The sequence below is a fragment of the Branchiostoma lanceolatum genome, chromosome 12, assembly GCF_035083965.1.
Source record: "Branchiostoma lanceolatum isolate klBraLanc5 chromosome 12, klBraLanc5.hap2, whole genome shotgun sequence".
NCBI classification, from domain to species: domain Eukaryota; kingdom Metazoa; phylum Chordata; class Leptocardii; order Amphioxiformes; family Branchiostomatidae; genus Branchiostoma; species Branchiostoma lanceolatum.
Genome location: NC_089733.1, coordinates 16,532,518 through 16,547,784, shown reverse-complemented (window position 1 = coordinate 16,547,784; position 15,267 = coordinate 16,532,518). Strand labels below are relative to the sequence as shown.

The following is a 15,267-nucleotide window of genomic DNA, read 5'->3' as shown; positions in this document are numbered from 1 at the left end:
GCGCTCCAATTCAATAACCCGTTATCAAATTATTTGTCGACTTCATGCATAAAGCAAAAACATCGTTCCCATTCTATGATATACGTATGCATAGAAATGATTCTGATGATAATTTGATGAATTAGAAAAAAAAGATCAAAAAGCAAAAAGCAATTGAAAATCGATATGTAAGCCGATTTGTATATGATAGAAGGACCATTGGAAGAAAAGGAGGAAAATGCTTGTATTTTTCCAGAGCTGTGACATACTGCAGTTTATATTGTATCCGCTAGGGTCCAGCACAAGCATAGCTACCAACAGCAGCAAAGAACAAAATTGAAGGCCGAATATGCATAAACGGCACTTACTCTTGCTAATTGAAGAAAGGGACTATAAACGACGTAAAACATTGCGAATGTATCCTAATGCTAAGCTGAGTAATATGAAAGAAGACGAGAACTTCCATTGACAAGATATTGTGGAGAGAATGCGTGTGGGATGAGATATTTCAAATTTCGCGGGCATTTTCACCGATCTCGCGAGAAGGCGCGAGAAGGAGGCGTGGTTTTGTCTGGTTCTGAGAGTCGGCGGAAAAACGAGCCATTCATTTCCGTGCCGGAGAGTAACGTTACAGGCGGCCCAACTGGAAATCTAGCCCCCTGAACAACCAAACAACAGGTAAGTGAATATTTCAGCCACTAAAGAGCCTTTGTTTGAGTTCAAGTGGGCGACAGGCGATCGTTTCTGAGCTGTTCGCCTTGCTGAAGTGGTCAGCTGACGGGGTAAAGTCGGGTTAGTGCACTCTGTCGTTCGATCTGAATAGAGATCGTCTGATAAAAACTTCGTTCTCGTCACGTTACTCGTCAGTGTACTTTATTTTCCCTCCACATTTATAGATTCACCCAAAACCATTTTTACCAGACGTACAGATTTTCAGGCAACAAAGGAATATGACATTTTTCTTCTTTTTCTCTTTCTTTCTGAAGTTTCTGAGGAAAACAATTTTGGCAAGTTTAGCGGCAGAATTTTTGAATCACTTCCAGCCGGTCATATGTTTTCCTGTGGGCGGCAATTTTGTCCTTTGTAGAATTCCCTGTACAACGTTTATTTGCACAGAAAGTATTCATTAGCGGTCTCAAGTTGTTAAATTGGCCCAGTGCCTTTTAATTTGTGTTTTGTGAAAACGACCCTAACACAATTATCTTTTAAAAAGAGGAGGGGGTGGGGAGGGGGGCAAACCACCACCAAAAGGACCAGACTTTGATTCAACTGAATGGAATTCGGAGTTTTAATGAGATTATCTATCCTATTTACTTGCTCTAATTCCTCTCAATTGTCTTATAAGTAGGCCACAATACAACACAAATTATCACAAAAATGGAGACATCTAGAGCTAGGCAGCTAATACAATTGCTTATCCAATACTGAAGTAATGTTCCATTCTTGAGTTGGCAAGAAAGCACAGATGATACTTGCATGGTCTACTGGGTGAACTAAATAGAATCGTAAAAATCGAACCGTTTCATATTTTGCCAATATTGTATTGGGGAAAGATGTAATAAGAGATTCCATGTGTATCTTGTAAAATATAGCATAAAAGATGAAATCCATAAGGACATAGCAGACATGTAAAACATCATATCCTGTTGCTGTGTCGCCAACTTTTTCTACAAAACATCAGTTTCCTGTGTTAGGGTCACTCTAGAGCTTAGAGTAAGTAATTTGATCCATTGACTCATCATAGATGAATCAATTTTGACAAGTGATGAAATATTATTTTTTCATCAATACAATCAGCGACTGGTTGGTTAGATCGTGAAAAATACCATTATCTTAAAGAACTTAAGCTAAAGTTTAAGAAGTAAATATTTTCTAAAATTTTCGTCCCTATTTATCTATGGTTTTCAACAAGTTTATATTAGCATTTGTTGGAGTGAATATAGTCTTCTGGATTTTTTTAAACACACAAGGCTAGACAGCTCCTTTGTAGTGACTTGTCCCTGTGAAATCTGGCCTTTTCTTCGGGACAGTCCCTGGACAAGTATCCATGAAATTCCTCTTGATTAAACCAGGTCACAAGCACTTTGGGATGCTGTTCGTCAGAATTCTGCAGCCAGGAAGTCGGCTCATTCCTTCCTTTCAGTTTAACTCTGTCAATTTGCATGGTGGGACCTGCTTTCCCCTGTTTTGTCAACTTCCGGGACATTCCACACAAGTTGTTCAAATTGGAGAAGGCACATGACCAGATGCTCACTTGGTTCTGAGCTCCTATGAATAAATTTGAGGAGTCGTCCCAGTTTGTCCAAGGCAAACACACCTAGGCCTCCTACAAGGCCAGACACTACTGTACTGTATTAAAACTAGTAGCCTTTGGCATAGAACCAGGAAGTAATTGGGCGGAGGAAATGATAAAGGAGTCGGTAGTCCACAACTAGTGTGTAATTCAGCGGTTAGCAAACTTACTTTTACCCAGTAATTATTGTAGAGTGGAAGTCGTTGCCACAAAGTACAGTAGGCAAATCCTCATTAGATAGCTTTAAACTATGCTTGCAGCTAGATGTGCAGAGGTTATGTGTGACAGGTCGTTTGACAGGTCGTTCAATGTAATATTACTTCAGCAACACTTGCCTGGGGAGGTGCCAGCGGAAGGGAAGTTGTACAGGTTATTCAAAAACAGTTCAGACAGAAATCAAAATCTGACATATTGCTCACCAATCTTACATGTTACTTGAATAGAAGTTACAGTCCGTGGGACTGTATGCTGTGGTCAGCTATTACTTGTACTTAATCAAAAAGAGTTGGGGAATTTTCCACAGGGCATTGAAATATTGAAGTACTTTATGTATACTATATAGTAATGTATAACCACTCTTCATGACCAGTGGAGCAAAGGCTTTTTGGAAAGCTTTACTGGATCGAAATACATTCCCATTTACCACTATTCTGGGTGGGGCGTGTTTTGGTTGGTTGGATCAGGCAGCCAATGTTATGGTTTACTGAGCAGGTACCCCAATACCTACTTTATCCCCCTGCTCAACGATATTGATTGAGTGCTAAACACCTGATGGCAGTATAATACAGACAAATAACCTCTTGTGTTTAACGATTGAGCTACTAGTGCTACAATGTAGTGTACCTGTTTCAAGTTTGATAAACCAAAGATGGACGATATTGGGGGGAGGAGTGAACGGCTTGATTTGTAGTACAGTACATTGTGTATTGTACAAAAACACTTTGCATTCTGTCTGTAAAATCTGTATAAATGTAGTGGTATGATGGTGCTGACAAATAGCAATCTAAAGTTTGTATCCAGACTAAATCAAAATTTGAGACTGCAATTTTGATTTTAAGAATCCATGGCTAGACACAAGTTATGAATCATCTGCCTGAGAAAAAATCAAGTCTACAATTTTGCAGGGTTAAAAAATCCATGGCAGGTTGCACTGCCAAGAATCATCACCTTTTAATGATCCAAATTCTAACATGTTGGTGGATCAATTACAGCCTCATTTGCATTAAAATAACAGAAGATTACACCATTAATATCTTCCTTTTCACGCTGATTTCTGATAAAACTAGAATGGCAACATTTTCGGGAAAATGCAGAATATTCCCCTCCCATTACCTACACCTCAAATATGACATCCTTAGCATTGACTGTAAGGATATGACGAAGTTTCTGCATAAATTATGCAAAGGAGGTCGGCATTAGTATAATTTATGGCCAGGTGTGTCCGGCCTTTCCTGAAGGTACCTACATCTCAAATATGACATCCGTAGCTTTTATGGTTAGGGATGTGCATAAATTATGCATAATGCACTCATTAGCATAATTCATGGCCAGGTTTTCTGACCTTTCCTAAAGGTACCTGCATCTCCTCCGTAGCCTTTACAGTAAGGGAAAAACAAGTTTATGCATAAATTATGCAAATGAGGTCCGCATTAGCATAATTTATGCACAGGTGTGTTCACCTCTCCTAAAGGTACCTACATCTGAAATATGCCATCCGTAGTCTTTACGGTAAGGGATATACATACATTATGCAAATGAGGTCCGCATTAGCATAATTTATGTACAGGTGTGTTCGCCTGTCTTTAAGGTACCTACATCTGAAATATGCCATCCGTAGTCTTTACGGTAAGGGATATACATACATTATGCAAATGAGGTCCTCATTAGCATAATTTATGTCCAGGTGTGTTCACCTTTCCTAAATATACCTACATGTCAAATATGACATCTGTAGCTTTTACGGTAAGGGAAATACAAGTTTCTGCATAAATTATGCAAATGAGGTCCTCATTAGCATAATTCATGGCCAGGTGTGTTTACCTTTCCTAAATTTATCTACTTCTCAAATATGGCATTTGCAGCTTTTACTGTAAACGCAATACAAGTTTTTGCATAAATTATGCAAATGAGGTCCTCATTAGCATAATTTATGTCCAGGTGTGTTCACCTTTCCTACAGATACCTACATCTCAAATATGACATCTGCAGCTTTTATGGTAAGGGAAATACAAGTTTCTGCATAAATTATGCAAATGAGGTCCTCATTAGCATAATTCATGGCCAGGTGTGTTTACCTTTCCTAAATTTATCTACTTCTCAAATATGGCATTTGCAGCTTTTACTGTAAACGCAATACAAGTTTTTGCATAAATTATGCAAATGAGGTCCTCATTAGCATAATTTATGTTCAGGTGTGTTGACCTTTCCTACAGATACCTACATCTCAAATATGACATCTGTAGCTTTTACGGTAAGGGAAATACAAGTTTCTGCATAAATTATGCAAATGAGGTCCTCATTAGCATAATTCGTGGTCAGGTGTGTTTACCTTTCCTAAATTTATCTACATCTCAAATATGACATCTGCAGCTTTTACTGTAAACGCAATACAAGTTTTTGCATAAATTATGCAAATGATGTCCTCATTAGCATAATTTATTGTCAGGTGTATTCACCTTTCCTATAGGTACCTACATCTCAAATATAACATCCGTACATTGTAACATAAGGTACATATGACTTGCTGCAATACCATTAGTTGAGCTACCACCGCACATCTACTTGGTTTTCGGCAGAAGAAGAAAGAAGAAGAAAGAAGAAGAAGAAGAACAGGCAAGCAAAAACAGTATATCCCCCTTCCCACTGGAAGGGGAATATAACAATGCTCCTTTTTACAGTGGTGTTAGATACCTTTGAACCCTGATCAAGCAAAACAATTGCAATGGTCACGCTGCCTGTGCACAAGTGTATCAGATGGCCTGTAGGCTGAGGACAAAGTACAGAAAGGTTCACGCTTTGAGTAAACTGGGGGAAAGGCACACAGACTACGTGGCTTCCTTGTTTGTATGCTATCTGTAGGATTTCCAGTTTAAATATAGATAAATTTAAAGATGCCAGAGAATGATAAAACCAGAATGTAAGAAAATTTATTAAATGTACTGGTCGAGACTGAAGATACATGAAATGGCAAAAAAGTGATCAGCAACATTTCTTTATCAAACTAAACTTAAAGAAAGTGAAGTAATAAGGTAACAAAAGTAAATATTTTCATATAGACAGCTACACTTCTAGTTCTACAGATGCTACAATAATAGATACAATCTACTCCAATATTTTGCTTACCGTATTGAAGAAAAAAGGGTGAAAACTGAAAACTAAAGGAATACTTTCCTACTTTTTCAGGTGAAACTATAAACATCTTGTATGACCTTTCTTAAAAAGTTACACTGTAGTTTGAAGCCCCAGCATATCTCACAACTTTCGGTTACTAAAGTAACTTGTGGTAGCTGGTGGGTACACATGTCGGCCAAACCTTTGTGGCACCAGCATATTGCTAAATATGGTAATATTGTATGTAATCCAAAGGTCAAGTGAATAGTGATGTCATAGTTTGTGGACTTTTCCATGATGAAATGTCGATTTGTCTTCAGGAAGACTGGCAAATGTGTAGCTGTATAAAAAAACAACAACAGTTTTTTGGCCAAAGTCTGATAGGTCTTGAAAACTACTTAGCATCAGGATTAGTCTCCGTAGAGAAGGAAAATGTGTGGGCTGTTAGTAAGGAATGGGAGGTCTACAGCTATTGATTTGCACATGTACATTAGTTGACTTTGGCGTGGTCATATCCCCTCAGAATAGTAAGATATGCAGAGTATATTTGAACACCCAAAGAGAGCAAGTATCCAAATAGAGGAAGATTTTTTTGTAGTCTGTATTTTGTTTCATGTATGGAAAAGGTTTTCTGGATAATTGTATAATGGTATTGGTTTCTAGATTTACTGTGTTCAGGTTCAAAAACATGTTGAGCAAAATACGTCCAGACACTGCATACAATTGTACCACCCTAAGTAAATACACCAAGGTTGCTGTGGAATAAAGATAGCCTGAACCACAATCACAAGCCAAGGTTCCATTTTGCTTGAAAATGCAGAAAAATGAAGTATTTCGGTAAAAAATCTTCGGACCTAAAAGCCATGGTGGTATGCAATTAGTTTGCCCCCCTCCCATTCTTTTCACACAAAGTACATTGTCAAGAATGTTTGCAATGTTATGGTCCATTCCCACCAGTAATGAAGCAGAATTGTTATGTGGAAAAGTAATGGTAGACTTCAGCTTGGAACAGCAACACCAGTATTAGCAGTGCCCCTGAAAAATGACAAGACTGTGAACTTAAACTTATAGACGACTATCTACATTTGTAGTTTTTCAAAATCAAGTACATGTTTAGATTTTAGATACTGATAAGAAATGCCATGAACTTATGGTGGTCCAAAAAAATAGGAGTGATAGAATGGAGAAAAAATATGGGGTTTTTGTTTTGATCACATTAAAAGGTCATGCACCTGTATAGATGTCATGTTTAAGATTAAGAAAATAGATTGGGAGGGGCTATTGTCAAACTGTCCCCTTACCTGTATTTTGTTTTTCCTCTTGCAGCTTAATAGCTATCACTTAAGTTATGACTACCATCAATGAGCATACCTTTCTATAGATCATAAAGAATATTTCATCCAAGACTAATGTCAAATGGATTATTTCCCGTCTTTACCATTGGAATGTTCCTTTTATGTCCTTCAATTCTCGAGGAATGTGGGCTATGTTTCCCTTGGCTGGATGGCCCATGGCATGTCCTGACATTGGGTTGACCCTTTGTACTAAATAGTAGACCATGTTTACAGAGCCAATTGGGTGTTGACAAGCTTCGAGGCATGGTGATCATTGCTGGGATTTCATTGTGATGATTTCTATGGGGAGAATTATGTAACACCTCCAGTTATAGAGTTAGGGACGTTTTGCCCCATGCCCTTGAATTTTAAGTTTTCTTAATACATTTTTATGCTCTATTTGAGTCCTCTCAAGAAAGTGTCAACAAACATACTGTTGATTTTTGTAGGGAGAAATCAACCAAAAGGTGTTGTATACGTATCACAGTGGTTCTTGCTCATATACAATGTACATGTCCAGCTTTGTGTATTGTAGTTTGACACCTACACATATGTACAGTAGATGTATTTACTATTGGAACTGAGGATAAATGGTTGTTATGTGTACTTAGATTCTGTAGTGTAGGTTAACCCTTGTACAGCGTATAAGTACACTGTATAAAGAAAACCATCAACAACAGCATTATATTATAGGTTAGGTTAGAATACTGAGAAATGTGGTAGATATATAGAAATCATATCCAGTTGCTTGAGTCACTGTTTTTTGGCGCATCTTAGTACCTGGATGTCTAACCTTCATCAACGAATGCATGTAAAAGAGAGTCTTTGTATTGCATTGTACTGTTCAGACCTTGCTTGTTTGAACAAAGGGCAGACGACCTTGCCTACGAGTTAACCAACAACCAACACCTGACCCCCATGTTCCCATTTGTGAGCTCCACCATTGGTTACAAGTTCCCTCTAAAGTGCAAATCCCCAGTGTAAACAAGATGGCCATAACCTCTGACCCTTCCAGCAGGTGGGAGGGTGTATATGTAAGCCAGTGAGCCAGAAAATCCCAGATTGAGAGGGTGGTTCAGCAGGGAATGGTTTTTGTGCAGTCAAACATAAGATTTTCTGCTCTGGGTAGTCTGCGAAGGTGATCGTGACTAGGAATATAAATGAAGGCAGTACATAACTGTAAGTTGCCCCCACACACCCACGTAAGTGGTAAAAAATATAGCACATGCCGATAAATTCAAACATTAATGTTAACTGATGGGTACTTCATGTTATGCCTTGTTTGAGGTAGGCAGGGATGTTAATCAAAAGATTAATTGAGGCAATTATGATCTCATTTGCATAAGTTATTGCTCACGACGAAAGTTCAATAATGTTAATGATCGGAAACGTCCCCTGTGTTCGTATGCCATTTCCTAATACGTTTGATTCATGCCTTTGGAAGGCTGTGGAATTTTCATAAGTAGGAAATCTAGGGCGCTGGGATTGAGGAAAGGTGACCTGATGTGAGTAATGACACCATGCTGGCATATGGGGGTGAGAGGGCATTAATTACATTATAGGAGGGGGAGGGTGGGTGGGGAGGGAGAAGACTTTGGATAAGAAGCACCTTGTGTATTGTATCTTCTAATTCTATATCATTCAGAAATCAACCCCCCCTTTTCTATAAGTTTTTGCCCACTCACAATAAAGAAAGATAGAAATCCACTCATAAAACTCTGCATTATCCTGCTCACAAACTACATGTAGATGAAAATGTATCCTTTAAAATTAGCCTTCTTGGTAGAAGTAATCATTTACAAGCATTTGTATCGCAAGCTATCAACTACATTTTGTGCATTTTTCTTTAGATTACAACAAGGAGATATATGTATGATACATGTATGATTTCACTTCTTGTTCTAGGAGGATACACCCCCCCCCATGATCAAACAACTATATAAACACACCTCCAGGGGATTTAAAGATCTTTATTTATACCACACCCACTTTAAAAGCTATGCGGTACAGGAATGCTAAAAAGTACAACCGGCATCTTCGTTGTTTTCTTTAGTACCTCGCTATTTGTTTGTCATCAAGAGGAATGCTAAAGCTCAGAGGTACATGTACCTACACAGTTCCTGTGAAAGTCTTGTTAATGTTTTTAAAGTACATGTTTTAAGTAATCTGCCAGCAACGTTTTTATACATGGAACCTGTATGATATGAGTACAAAGATGACCCCTCACCCATAATGTTAGCTTGTTCTAGAAATGTAGATTATGGTAGGTACATTAAGTTTTTTAAAAATCTTTGATAGAGCCTTTATATTATTAGCATAAGTAGAAAAGTTTTTAAAATGAAATGAAAATATTTTCTCAGCATGAATTTGACCTTAAGAATACTGTTTTATAATCATTTCTTAACTTCTGCATTTAGGAAGACTGAAAATGTTTGCTTTTATTTATCAGACATTCACTTCGCTCAACACAAATTGTACCTTGCTTGGAAATATGGTATAGATAGTGTATCACAATCATTTTGACAATAGGAGGACTAGATTTAAAGGTGCGTTTATTTATCGGCTCCCTGAAATACTTGTCCCCCATGCACATGGTATTAATCATGGAAGTTGCAACTGAAGAGTTTCAGGTTAAGGATGTCAAGTTTGTATAACCCCCACATGTTATCTTAGCAGCCATTCAATAACAAGCAGAAGTCTGGGTACCATACATTAAGTAATAGATAGCTGATGGGAGTGGCCAAGATATCTGGATATAACAGCAGTCCCGCCCACCGAGGGGTTTCTAGTCTCCCCGAGGGCGAAGCCCGAGTGGAGACTAGAAACCCCAAGGTGGCGGGACTGCTGTTATATCCAGATATCGAGGCCAATACCATCAGCTATCTAATTTAGCCCATGGCATACTTCCCCGAAGCTTCCCTAGTTCAGCAGCTCTACTAAACGTTACTTTATTTTGTCCTGAAAGTCCAGAAATCTCTCTTTTTGCTGGACATGCTGACAAACAAGTAACAGCTGCAAGGCAAGCACAGACAAGGTCTGTAAAACATATGGGGAGAGTCCCAAATCCCCGGGCAATTAGAAATCAGAGCAGGGATTGGTCAGAATAGGTCACATGGTTATATCACCCACAGTTTTTCTATATCACCCACAGTTTTTCTATAGCACCCACAGATATCACTCACACTTTTCTGATATCCCACACTATGTGGATATAACCACAGAAAATGGGGGCTTCCCATTGGCTGAGGGGAAGTAGCCATGGGCTAATGTTAGAAAGGGCATGTTCCGTCAATACCTTGCCACTTAAGTTCTCTGAAGGTTGCTGTCTTTTCTGTGAAGATTGCTGTCTTTTCTGTTAGTCCGTGGCCCTGTGTGTACTTTCTCTGACCTAGGAAAACTCTTGGGACCCACTGATAGTTTTGCCTTTCTCCTTTTTGAATTGGGTGGCCTTGTTCTTTATATTAATCAGGATTTGTGAGTGTGATCATCACATCTGAGCAGGGTAAAGCTACTTACAAGAAAGTAGAACTTGTTTCTCTATAGGATAAAGCATCATTACACTTTTAGAGGATGGTGCAGGCATGTTTTATGTCCAAAGGTGGATGTTCAACTTGTCAAAAATGTGTTGAAGGGAGGTTAAAGGTTCTGGTAGGGGTTAAGACTTGTCGCTGCTTTGTTGTCTACCTATGGAAGGTAAGTTCTCTTACTAGTAATAGTACATAGTAGTGTCAACGTGTTGTCAAAATCTACCTGTCCTTTGCCCTTCTTTAGCCCCTTGTAGCAGGATATAGATACCGTAGTCAAAAAGTATTGACGGAAGTTGTAACCCACATTTTTGAGATACTATCTCCCTTGTTTTATTTTACCGCACATGCAAAACTCAAATGACAACTTGTCCAGTAAGAATGGTAACACTAACAGTTCTATCTGTCAGTGGGAGAATACCTATAGTATGTGTGTTTTAATTCTATGGTCAGAACCATCCATTTACTCAGGGAGGGGTCAAAGAACAGGTTAGCAGATAAGATTGGCCCATAAAAATTCTTATCAACTCCTTGATGTGCCTTCTTGAAATTATTTGACCTCAAGGAGGTACCAAGGCAGGATTGAGGGGGGGGGGGGGAATGGTATTATTTGCAAACTTTTTGTGGGGTTAAAAAGTCAATACAATTTGTTTCGTACAGTATATTTATTTTCTGCCTGTTGTTTATTAACCGTAATGTGAAAATGTTTACTATGTTGTTTTACTTCAGTTAATTGTTCATTTTCATGCCTCACATCCACGTGATTCTATTTGGTTGGTTCCTTACAACTCTATTATCTCTACCTACCATTATATATCTCCAGATTAGGTGTTGACCATGTGGGAGGGGCATTTTTATCGCCCCATCTCGATCTCCCACTGTTATTTTGGTGCTGACTAAAACAAACCTGAAATCTACAGTTCCTAGGATTTTAAATCAAGATCTGGGACAAAACTGTAAAGGGTATGCATATTGATTCTTAGTTACGTTTGTATGGTTGTACGTGATCTTTGACATTATAGACAATGTGGATTATGATTTGACCTTATGATAGTTGCTCGTATCTGTTTTGATGTTACTTTTGATACATGACCTATAGGAATGTTTGAAAACATATGCTTGCATTTAAAGCAAGTACATGTATTCTATTTTCCAAGAAGCCAGAATGAAAGTGTTCAAAAATTTGTATTTCCATTGAACTAGTATATTTATTTCAAATGAATAAGGGTTGCTTCATTAGATGCGTTTAAATGATATGTGATGTTAGATATACAGGCCTTAGGTGAGACGAATTGTCTGATACATTGTAACCGACCATTGTCGCTATGCATTTTATGCCCAAGGTCCTGGCTAGTTATACCGGTTGATTAATTTATGTACAGACAGGTCGAGATGAAAAGACAATGTACCATTGATTCATTGACAAGGATGGGTCAATGCCCTTTCGCAGTTGGTGCTCTGTGACCCATAAGACTATCTATCTAACTTCTGGGGAATATATGTTATAAATTGCATTATTTTGTATAAGTTGAATAGAGGAGTTATGGAAATGACTGACAGAAGGAAGCTTCATCATTGATTTGATTAAGGAATGAAGATTATTCTACTTACAGATATAATACTAACACATTCTTTATGTTTTCAAATGTTTACATATTTCACAGAGGTGGCAACGTTTTGATAATTATATAAAATGATGATACATGTAATTTCATGAATTCGCAAACCAAGGCACACGACTAATTTGATGTATCATGGCAATTTCCGGAAGTGAAATTTACGTGCAGTAACTGGGCCTTACAAGTTACAGACAACGTGTAGCTTATTCAAACATACAATCACATCTATTATCTGAAGACTCTAATTATGTAGTGACATTTCATGTAGGTGCGGTACCTTTATTTCTTAGCTGACTAACTTCAAACTTGATGGAAGTATTAAGTGGTGAAGTCCTCATTAGGATTTTGGTGATCAAGGCTTTTTAAGGATTTTGTATAAGGAATTGGTTTTTTTTCTTCAGTACTAGATTGATAGAAGTGCTCCCTCGTACATGTAGTTGTTGACATAAAGCACACTGTGTTGTTGTATTACCTGGCCAGTGGCCTATACAGATTGTCAACAGTGACTATCGCCTCAGGGTCCCCCTGAAAGCATTCATGACATCCAGACAAAAACAGGTTGGACTTGTGCTATACAAAATTGTCATTTCTATCTGGGTCATCAGATAGACTTGCAGAGTTTGCACTTTTATACAGTGGTAATCCAGTGAACAAAGGAAAATGCATTGCCTCATTCATACCCCACATTCTTCAATCAGATGTTATCATGAAGGTATGTTGTTTACAGCGGCCCAGAAAAAGGTGTTGCCAGTTCATGTTGAGGAATGTGTCTATTGAAAAGTGGAGAATGTCTGATGTTGTTGAAAGTGTGCCAGCTGACCATCTTATATCAAGTTCAGTGCTTCAACCTTTGATGTACTAGTTCTGGCATTTATCTCTATGATATGCCATGTGTGTCTAATAAGGTGGGACTGTATACTATACGTCATGTATTCGTATATTGTATTTAGTAAGAACACCATTCCACTTGACAGCGATCGCACCGCGACCGAAATCAGATTTGTCTGATTCTTGATTTCATAATCAGCATATCATCAAAATGTAAAAGTATGGCTAAAAAGATTTTTATCTATGATCTGCATTGAGCACTTTGTTAGATTTAAGGTCGCAGAGAGAGCGGGGCGAGAGTGCCGTCCTAGTGGAATTGGGGTGTAACAAACTGCCATATGCCATCAGTATGCCTTATAAACATTATTGAGCTCTACATGCACACCAGATCTCTAAACATACTGGTTCTTTGAAGTGCGCAAGATGCATCTTTCCCTTAGCTTGTCTGCGCTACACTGTAAAGATATATTTGTGTATTCTGCAAGTCTTTGATTATTGGGAAGAAAACTGGAGAAAGAGTTATGACACATAAATCACGGACTGATGGTATATGCTCAGTTTGATATCTGGTGACTGCTGACATGATCATGGTTTGGGAATTTGATAAATGGACGTACCTAACCTTAATAGGGGATTCTGTCTGTTACCCTATTGATTTTTTACACATGTATGTTGTTGAATTGTCAATACTCAATACCGTTGTGGTACATACATGTAGATGATAATAATGGGGTGTAGTAGGATTCTGTTATAGATTACTGTAAATGCAGAAATGTTTGTGGTGGTTTTATGTTTGCGGTTTTCGTGGCGACTGTTTCACCGCAAAGTTAAAACCACCACTAACACTCCCTTTTCGCCTTAGCGCGAAATAAAAACCACACAAACTTAAATGCATTTACAGTAAATGCTATCTTATTCACCAGCGGCATACCACTTAGAAATTTAGGTGCTTTTTTTGCACCTCTACTTTCAGTTAGATGATATCTATCTGTTAGATTATTCTGATTCAGAGCTTCTGACACAGACAGTTTTCGAGAGCCTTGCTCATTTTGAAATGAAATGGTCCCCTAGTCATTTATTGATTTGTGAGAGTCTATCAAACAAGAGAGAGGGCTGTAACATTCAATCATCTATTTATAGTGGGTGTCTGTGTTGTAAACCTGATGGAATGTACCATTACAACTTTGAGAGACGTGATATTTCATAGACAATTAATCATATTTTTATCTCAAAATGGAATATAGATGTACAATGTGCATGTGTGTATTCAGTAGCATTGTGTTCGACAGGAAGTCATCTTGTTTCAAAATGGTCCTATGAATCAAATTAAAAAAATAATGGTTTATGCCAAAATAATTTCAGGTGCTTGTATCTTAGGACCTCAGGTGGTAAAAAGGTAAGTGGGTTCAGAGGATACCCTATCATCAATATCAATATTCATCTGATGAATATTTTATAAGATAGGGTATTTTCCTGTAGAGCCTTTGTCCTTGATAATTACCTGGTGTGGAAGTAAGACATAGTGTACTGTACAATTTGACATTTTTAAAAACTTTTATTATTGATACTTGAGCAGGTTTATTAATCATAATATTCAGTCAATACTTTGACATATTGAAGATATATGACTCATTATGAGGTAAAATCTCTACATACATGTACATGTATATGATACTGTACACACATTATAAAGGCTGATGGCAAGGTGAAAAATTAAAGGAAATACAGTATTGCGTCATAGGAAATTAAGCCATTCTTCAGTGACGTCAGTGCTCGTGGTATTCAGCTGCGGCTAACGGGTCTTTCACTTGACTTCAGTGTTTGTTGGAAGGAGACAATTCTCTCTAGGTATTTTTCAAATAATTAGAACATTGAATAATTGCTCTGAATTGTCAGCTGACCACTTAAAAGGCACAAATTCACATGCTACATGTGTATATATATTTTGTGATGTAAATGTTGTCACAGGGGTTTAATGATCTCATCATATTTTTCATATTGAGAAATGTGATACTGTTGAGCTGTATAGGTGCGACTTGTATTGGGTGTCCAAAGTAGAATATCTCATATGAGTCATAGGACTGCTTTCATTTGTGTTTGGTTATTTCTGAAAAAAGGTCCTGAATTTTCAGTTGTGAGGGAGACGGACTATCTGATTCTAAATGTTGTAGTCTCTGGCGATTTGTATTGTTGTTTTAGAAACCCATGAAAAAAAAAAAATTCTGGGATTCTTGCATGTTGGAGATTTTAGATTTGGCAATCCTTTAATTTATCTTGAAAACGGTTTTGTCATTGTCCGAGACTTAGGTGTTGTACTGACTTGTGTGTTGGAGATTTTAGATTTGGCAATCCTTTAATTT

The 15,267-nt window shown here is 37.8% G+C and overlaps 1 protein-coding gene across 13 annotated transcripts in view; it reads left to right on the top strand.

Annotated features, from left to right (window-relative positions):
* The first annotated feature begins 524 nt into the window (after positions 1–524).
* LOC136445610 (LIM domain and actin-binding protein 1-like) overlaps positions 525–15,267 on the top strand; it is a 48,030-nt gene continuing 33,287 nt past the window's right edge. For 12 of the 13 annotated variants that reach the window (XM_066443718.1, XM_066443709.1, XM_066443708.1 and 9 more), the window contains exon 1: positions 525–657. The gene's annotated coding sequence lies outside the window, so the exon portion shown is untranslated. The remainder of the gene's footprint in view (positions 658–15,267) is intronic. The other variant, XM_066443703.1, reaches the window with a different exon arrangement.